The 9,069-nt window shown below is 46.8% G+C and overlaps 1 long non-coding RNA gene and 1 other non-coding gene across 2 annotated transcripts; both read right to left on the bottom strand.

The window, feature by feature from the left end:
* Nucleotides 1–630: 630 nt before the first annotated feature.
* On the bottom strand, nt 631–771 carry LOC119472259. The gene has a single exon (XR_005201376.1). It is a non-coding gene; the product is annotated as a U4 spliceosomal RNA (small nuclear RNA).
* Nucleotides 772–4,047: 3,276 nt separating this feature from the next.
* Nucleotides 4,048–5,387, bottom strand: LOC108309041. Its single transcript, XR_001827162.2, has 2 exons — nt 5,272–5,387; nt 4,048–4,683 (listed from the first exon to the last, which is right to left on the bottom strand). It is a non-coding gene; the product is annotated as an uncharacterized LOC108309041 (long non-coding RNA).
* Nucleotides 5,388–9,069: the final 3,682 nt, after the last annotated feature.

Genomic DNA, 9,069 nt, shown 5'->3' with positions numbered 1-9,069 from the left:
CCCAGCTGAATTAATTATTCTTATCTGTTTCCCTTTTGCTTTGGATTGTTATTTTGTTATTTTTTTTTTTGGCCTCAAGCGTTTCTCTTGCCTCTGCCTCTCAAAGTGCTGGGATTACGTGCTCAGGCTGGAATGCTACCTTGGCTGACTGCAACCTCTGCCTCCCAAGTTCAAGCCACTCTCATACCTCAGCCTCCTGAGTAGCTGGGACTACAGGTGTTCACTACCACTCCTGGCTAATTTTTGTAATTTTAATAGAGATGGGGTTTCACGCCATGTTGGCCAGGCTGGTCTCGAACCCCTGGCCACCCGCCTTGACCTCCCAAAGTGCTGAGGATTACAGGCATGAGCCATCACTCCCAGTCTTGAATTGTTATTTTGTTATTGGTTTATATGAGCTTTTTATATAATTTGGGCATATTGTTTTGAATATTTGTCAATTATGTTAAGACATTTTCTTCTTGTCTGCTATATGCTTTTCAACTTTATTTATGGTGGAAAGTTATTGTCCAGGTCTAACTTAATCTCTATATCATTAAATCCCACTGATCCACTCTCCTCTATTTCCTTTGATCTCTCTTGGTCTTGTTTGTTGCTCTATTTCTTTTTTTTTTTTTTTTTCCAAATCAGTCTTCGTGGAGACTGTCAAAATTTGCCAGGGCCGACTGTATTGCAAGTCGTCATGGCAGGGTATCGGGAAAGGTTTTCAATTAGCAATAATCGCACCTCGGATAAACCTCATTGGCTACGATACTGCCACTGCGCAAAGCTTGTTGCTCTATTTCTTAATTTATTCCTCAAATATTGAGGTTCCTGAGGATTCTACCTCTGTTTTCTTCTCTTCTCACTCTACCTGCTTTCTTGGTGAGTCCACTGGTTTTCATGGCTTCAGCTGCCATCCAGTACTTGCCAGGGTCTCCCATACCTACTGCTCCCAATCAATGTCTCCCCTAACTCCAAACTATGACACGCAATTACCTCCTGAAGTCTCCCTGAGAGCCCACAGATGTTGCAAATTCAACATGTAGAAAACGGATCTTGTTGTCTTTCCTGACACATCTTTCTCCGGAGTGGTTCCTTGTTCAATCATCTGCCAAACCAGAAACGTACCTGCCCCTCACTCTTCCCCTCCTTAACATCACTCCTGACTGTCTCCTCCTCACCGTCTTCACTGACAGTGTTAGGCAACACTTTATTCTTTCTCACCTCACCTAAGGCAATGGTTAAGTAATAGTTGTGGGTTCTAGACTGGGCTGTGTGAGTTAGGATCCATCTACCTGGCCCTGGACTTTGGTCAAGCGATTTGGTCTAACTGGGTCTCAGTTTCATTATCTGTGAAGTGGGTATAGGGAGAGCAGCTCCTACATGGGGTTGTTATGTGGATTAAATGAGTCTATATCGATACACACTTAGAACGTTGCTTGGCTCTGTCAGCTGTTCCTCATCCTCTTCTTCCTCCTTTCTCCCTCCCCCTCCTCCCCTAAGTGTTCTCTGCCTCAAATAGTTCCCCCTTCAATCCACCCTCCAGTCTACTGCCAGAACGAGCTTCCTAACAGTACAGGGGATATGTACACTTTCTTTTCATCTTAAAATTCATCAAGGAACCTGGGTACACTCAAGTAAAGTCAGACTCCTGAGCTGGTCACTTGGCACCCTCCATGTCACTCCTGTTACTTCTCCAACCCTGTCACCTCAGGCTCCCCCCACCCCGAACACAGAACCCTTGACTCTGGCCACAGGGAACCACTTACAGTCCCCTCAACCCCCAAGTTGCTGTTCTGGTTTCCCCTGGAGTCTTGGCGTGTGTTTCCCTTTTCCCTGGGATGGTCTTTTCCACTCTTTCGGTTTGGCCAACTCTCCCTTTGCCTTGAAAGTGTAGCCAAGGGTTTATAATTGATCAACCATTTGGCTGCTGCTTCTCCCATGCTGAGGTTCTCGAAAGCAGTGATTTCACATGTATTTTTATCTTTGTATCTCCAAACCAATCATATCATAGATGCTTAACACATTTTTGTTGAGCACTGAATAAATTGACAGGTAGGGGAAACTGATGTACTTTGGAGCATCCCAGTGACGTTTAATTTAAAAAAGTAATTATGTTGCCCCAATTACCCAGGGCATCCTCAGCCTGTGAATACAGATGAAGTCACATCAATAGCAACCACCTGGATGGCACTGGCCCAGGGCCCATGTGCTCATGCTTCAGCCCTGTGATGAGCTCCTCGGGGTCTTGGGGAAGTCTGTTGGGGGTGTCTCCCACATGCTTCTCTGGGCTTTGCAGTTGCTGGACATGCACCCTGGAGTCACCACTGAGGAAGGACGGGTGAACTTACGGTGCTAGGCTCTGGGAGGTCTCTGGTGGTCTTCATGGATCTCTCTGCTTGAGAGTCCCCAAAGTCTAACAAACTTTTCTGATTTCTTTTTGGAGCTCTTTTGCTCTCCACTGGACTTGGTGCAGACTCATTAGGGGCAGTGTTGAGCTGGATGTTGGTCTTCAGCATTGCCCTTCTTTTCCCCAAACAGTGGGAGAAGGTCCAGCTTCCCCATTCCTGGCCCCTGATTCCCATCTGATGAGAGTTCTCTTCCCGGAGCAGTCTCCTTGCTCTGTGAAATGGGCCTCAGCTGTCCCCCTCCCCACCCCGAGAACACCCAATCAATTCATTAGGAAGGTCTGAACTTTGTGCTGGAGTTCCTGCTAGAATATGACTTCTGCTACAGTAAGAACTCTGCCCTAGTAAAGATAAGTGAGTGAGCCTGATTTCCAGAAAGGGACTGCTGCCCTTGAGGGTAGTGGCAATTCTATTGCCCTGATTGCTCTAGGAACCCCCTCCCCCCGCTTTCTCCCCTCACCCTGTTATTGTGTTTGCTAAGCAGAAGTTCTCACCAGCTCTCCAGGGCAGAAACCACTGTTGCAAAACTCTTGCTCTATGTGAAGGTAATGGGATGCAATCTGGGCGGCCTAACCCCAAAAAGCCGTCCAGAGCTCTGGTCAGAGCCGCGGGATTGCCCAACTGCTGTGGAGGCTCTGGCAGTGCCTGCAAGGCAGAGTAGATAAGAGCTGTGTGAATCCCTGTTAGGCCACAAAATGTGTCTTAGAACCTGCGTAGGGCAGCTAATCATCTTATCATAGAGTGTGGGCGGCACTTCTTCCGAAACAGTGTTCTCAGAAGCACCACAATCAGGTGCCTAGTGAAGGACATACACCTTGCATAAGTCTTCTTGAACAGTTCAGGGGATATGATCTCATGCCACAGTACTGCATAGTTCACATCAGTGGTCCTTATCAAAGTCTGGCCAATGAACACTGCACAGAGTCACCTAGACTCAGCCCCTCCCTCCAGATGCTCTCAGCTTGGGATCCATCAAGAACTATGGTGGTTGGCAGGGAAGGACAGAGGGGCCCAAGTTCTGTACCTGAGCCTCTGCCCTGCCCTCCAAACCCAGGTGTCCTGGTGGGAATGGGGTGGGGGTAACAGAAACTCACACACTGCTGGTGGGAAGGGCCAGTGTACCACCTCTTTGGGCAATAGTTTGGCAGTTTCTTAAAAGTTAAACATAATGACCCACCCATGTCATTCCTAGGTATTTACCTAAAAGAAATACGTGTATGTCTACACAGGAGAAACCTAAGAGAAACAAGTATAGGTCAGCAGAGGCTCATGGGAGTCTTATTTGTAATAGCCTGAAGTTGGAAACAGCTCAAATGTCCGGCCACAGGTGAATGCAGGCATGTGCATGCAGTGGAATACCACTCAGCAATAAAATATGTTGTTGATATATGCAGCAGCAGGCACAGATCTCGACATCGTTAGGCTGAGCAGAAGAAGGCAGGCAATGAAGAGGGTGTACTGCATGATTTCACTTACATAAATGCCAGAAAACGCACATTAGCCTGTGGTGACTGAGAGCAGATCTGTATTTGCCTAGGTCTGGAGAGAAGGGAAGGGAGGGAGGCCACAGAGGGGCACGAGGAAACTTTGGGGTGGATGGATACGTTTATGAAGATGGTTTCACTGGTGTTGATTACAATCCAAACTCATCAAATTGTACACTCTGTGATGTTTATTACATGTCAATAGTACTTCAGTGAAGCTGTTAAACATAAAAAGAAAAACAATGACACAAACACAGATCCTTGAAGCTGACTCCAGACAGGAAGCTACTGAAGAACCCAAGACAGTGCGGGCATCACTTCTTGTGAATCAGGAAGGGTGGGCACTGCCCCTTGGTGAGTGGGGAGCGAGGAGGAGAAACGTCAGGGCTGCTGGGGTCTCATCTACAGTCACGGATGTGCTGAGCCCAGAGGGACTTTAGAGAGGGTGGGGCCTGACTCCTAACGTTAGAGAAGCCCTGAGCACTGAGGGCTTTGCCAAAGTCACCTGGCTCCTTGTGGTAGCTGCAGGGCTGGAACCACCCCCCACACCCTTCTCTGCTCACAGAAGTGCAGGTGCCTTAGATCTCCAGTGTCTAGAATTAGGAGTGGACAAACAAGAGGGCTGGGAAGAGCTGGGGGCAGGGAGTGGACTGGGTGGAGTGGGAAGGAGGGTGGGAGGCGGGTCGTGAGCTGGTCTTGGTCTTGGTCAGGCGACCTGGACTTCTCCTCCCTGGGCGCAGGGTGGGCAGCAGCGGTCTCTCTTCTTGTAATCTGCAGAGCAAGCATGGCAGAGCAGGCCTCCGCAGAGCCTGGAAGGCAGAGGCAAGGAAGACTGGGGTGGCTTCTGCAGATGGCACTTCCCCAGGTGGGCGCTGGGGTCATGGAGTTCCAGCCTCTTCAGGGCCACCTGAGACATTTATTTCTCATCTCTCAGCGGAATGGTCCTTGGTCTGTCTTGGGAGGCATGCCCTTCCCTGAAGGGTGTCCTGATGCCCGACCCCTCCAGAGCCTCCACCTCCACATGGCAGCTTCTCCTGGTGGCTCACTTCCCTCTCTCCTGAGGCCGGTCCTAGCACCGTGCTCACAGAGGAAGGACAGGGAGCAGCTGCCACTGTTCAGACACTCCCTTCTAGACGAGAGGCCCATTTCTGTCGGCCCTTGGAGGGGGACCCAATCTTGACCCCCCGATCCCACTCCTTATCTGACCCTTCTGCTCTTCTCCTTCGTGGCTCTGCTTAGTGTTGGAAGCCAGATGTGGTAGAATGAGTAGTCAGCTGTAAGTGGCCTTTTATAAACACCCAGTTCCTTTGTCTCTCCATTCCCTGGGGTGAGTGGGAGTTGTGAGCTGGTAGAAACTGGGCTGTCCCAGAGGGAGGATTCTGTGCCCTTCCCTTTACCTGCATGGATACCGCCGAGACAATCGGCCAAAGATCTTGCTACAGGCCACACAGCACCGAGGGGCCATGGAAGAGAGATGCTGGAGCCTTTGCCACAGGCGTTCCTTCTCTCTGATGGGGGATGGAGGTGAAGAGACACAGAGAGACAGAGATCAAAATATAGAAATGGGAAATGACCCAGACAGAGAGACCAGACAGAGAATCACACAGAGAGGAGGAGAGAGACAGAGAGGGTGATGGAGGGAATCACATGAACACACACAGAAATAAAAAGAGATTCAGAGACAGGGACAGAAATGAGAGCAGAGATGCAGAAAGAGACACAGCAATAGAGAGGGATACAAAGAGGTACAGAGAAAGATGGCTATTCAGAGAGGGGGGTGGACAGAAGCAGAGAGAGAGAGAGAGAGACAGAGAGAGTGAAAGGAAGTCAGAGGATTGGAGGGAGACAGAGAGTGACACAGAGAAGTTGAGAGATATATAGAGGGAGAGAGAGACACACAGAGAAAGAGACACAGAGACAGAGAAAATGGAGACAGAGGGGGAGAGAGATATAGAGACAGGTGGAGAGATAAAGAGACACAGGGGTCAGAGAAAGACAGAGAGAAATGAAGAGACACTGAGAGACACATATGAGAGATCAGAATGCACCTGACATCTGGCCTCCTCTTCGCCCAAAATAACTTTCACTCATGATTTAAAGACCCATTATTTGAGCACAAAGGAGTGCTCCCTGATCACAGAGGCCCCTGGGGTTACTTGCTCCAGACACAGCACATCTTGCCTCTTGTCTCTTATCTGGCACTTAGTACAAACTGCCTTGTATTTATGTGTATGCCCTTGCAAAACTAATTTCACTGCTTTTTTTTTTTTTTTTTTTGAGATGGAGTCTTGCTCAGTTATCCATGCTGAAGTGCAATGGCATGATCTTGGCTCACTGCAACCTCTACCTTGCGGTTCAAGTGTTCCTCCCACCTTAACCTCCTGAGTAGCTTGGACTACAGGTGTGCACCACCACACCCAGCTAATTGTGTGTGTGTGTGTGTGTGTGTGTGTATTTTTAGTAAAGACGTGTTTTCACCATTTTGGCCAGGCTGGTCTTGAACTCCTGACCTCAGGTGATCTGTCTGCCTCGGCCTCCAAAAGAGCTGGGATTACAGGGGTGATTACCACGCCTGGCCAAGAAGGGACAATATTTATCTGATGTCTGCTTTGGGAAGATATTATCAGGAAAGACTGCCTCTCGCCATTTACCCTGCAATTTTGAGCATAAATGCAATTTAGAAGATTATTGTCAACCTAATTGCCCCCAGGCCTAAGCCTTGTTTTACGTTCTAGGTTTTATTAGGAACAAAGCTGATGTAGTCATCTCCATCTGACTTGTGGATATATTTCTTGTTTACTGCGTTTCTAACTTGGTGGGGAAAAAGGGGACTTTCTGTATATACTCTCTCAAACCCTAAGATGGATGGAAAGGAGAAAGAAAGAAGAAGATAAACCAGTAAGTGATTGTGTGTAGAAGCCAGGTGAAAAGAAGATAAAAATAGTGCAGAGAAAAAGGATTAGAGAGAGGTATTTCTGAGTGAGTAAAATGTGGGGATTGAGAGGAAGATCTTAGGAGCCTGGCTGCCCCAAGATCCAACTCCAAGTTCTGTCATTATCAAAGGGAGCTGGGGTGGGGGGTGTGAAGTAAGACCTGAGCAAATTGTTCTACCTTCCTCTACTTCATTTACTCTCTCTGCAAAATAAGAACAATAAGATAATCCAAATCATAGAGTCCTGTGAGAAATAAGTGATGAATCCATGGAAAGTGTTTAGCATAGTTCCTGACATATTGAGTCCTGGACAAACAGTTTTGACAATTATAGTTTTGCACGTCAAAATTATAACCAATTAGGGTTTGGTGTGTATGAAGATACTTGGATCCTTAAAATTAAAAGGTCAAGTTCTGCCTTCAGCTTGCCTCTTTATCCTTTAACCCTTGCCCCAAAATCAAATTCCTGTTGGTAAAGAGATTTGGTGACTCAGCCCAGATGAGTAGAGCTAAGACATTTCTTCATATTGTTCTGTCTCTAGTGCCTTGTGTGGTTCAAATTCTATTTGTCCCTGGAACTTTAGTAAACTTTTTGCTATTTTCATTCTCACCAGGCTGGTTTTCATTATCATTATAAATTCCAGTTTTTTCAACTCCTCAGGTTGGCCCGAGTCATAATCTCTCCATGAGTCTGCAATGGATTATGATGACATTTGCTAATGGTGGTGGCTCCAAGGGAGAAAATATTATGGCTTGCAGGATTACTCTGTGCCCTAGGCTAGAGTGTAGCATGCGTTTTCTAATACTTTCTTAATGCAGGTAGAATCAGATTTATTTTCATATCAGAGTTTTTGAAAATTGTATGGAAATTTACCTTTGTAGAGGGACTTTTACTTTAATTTGTATACCTTTGGGTTATTGTCCAGGAAGACATTTCAGATTCTTACAGATGCCAATCTGAGATTATGGCTAAAAGCCAATATCCCATTAGTGAGGTTGGAAATAATGTTGCAAGGTTTCTTAAGTTCAGGTCCCTGGAGGAAGTTTCTGAGATAAAGGTTTGTGTGCAGGAAGTATATTGCTCTTAGAAGGAAATTTGCAAGGAAATAAGCCAAGCTGGATTGGATTGAGAGGGAAGTTGAGATGCGATGTAATTACAATAGAGACTTCAGGTGAGCTCACGAGGATATCGGGAGCTAGAATGGCCCCGTAGAGATGTCCTGAATGGAGTCAAGGGGTCTTTTTACCCCACATGAACAAGTATATAGATATAGAGAAAAGGACAAATATGGGCTGAAACAGCTCTTTTCAGCTCGGGGCAATTCCTGAGAGGGACATACCTATGAGCTCTCAGCAGTCAACGCTCAAAGGTGGGGTAGGGGCATAATAAGAGTCTCTGTCCTGAAAGGAAGACCTCAGTGGTACACCCCAGTATCCACTCTGTGGGGGCACTTCTTAACAGATAGAGCGTCACCAGAACTACCAGGAATTGTCGACTGACTTCTTTTTCTCTGTGTGTGACTGTGACCATTTTAATTTTCCAGGACTGCCGTAGCAAAGGGCCACAGACTTGTTGGCTTAGAACGACATAAATTTAGTCTATCTCCATTCTAGAGGCTAAAAGTCTAAAATCCAGGTGTCAGTGAGGCCATGTTCTCTCTGAAGACTCTGTGGGGGGAGCCTCTGTGGGGGGAGCCTCCCTTGCCTCTCCTAGTTTCTGGTGGTTACTGTCAATCCTTGGCATTTTTTGGCTTGTAGATGCATCAGTCTAGTCTCTGCCTCTGTCATAACATGGCATTCTCCTTGTGTGTCTGTGTCTCTATGTTCCTTTTTGTACAAGAAAAGCAGTCATTGGCTTAGGGTGCACCAATACAACCTCATCTTAAGTACATATGCAAAGAGTATGTACTTAAGTTTCCAAATGGTCACACTCACAAGCTTTGAGGTTTAGTGCTTCAACCTACCTTTTTGGAGGATACAATTTAGCCCATAATGGCCACCATTTGAGAAGACAGTAATTTATTTACTGAACCATCAGCCAGACCATATCACCCACCTCGTTCACAGAGGCATCATTAACAACGGTATCTTTCCTCCACCATTTCTCTCCTTGGCTGTGTGTTGTAAGAACCTCCCCACCATTCTTCCTCCTGTCCCTTTGTCTCTATCCACCTTCCTCGTTGTTCCAAGGGACCTTTCAAAGATCCAATTTTGAACATGTAACTCTGCTGCTCTAAATGAATGGCTTTCAGTTGTGAAATCCA

This window comes from Cebus imitator, unplaced genomic scaffold, assembly GCF_001604975.1.
Source record: "Cebus imitator isolate Cc_AM_T3 unplaced genomic scaffold, Cebus_imitator-1.0 Scaffold91, whole genome shotgun sequence".
NCBI lineage: Eukaryota > Metazoa > Chordata > Mammalia > Primates > Cebidae > Cebus > Cebus imitator.
This window is presented reverse-complemented; position numbering and strand designations above follow the sequence as displayed.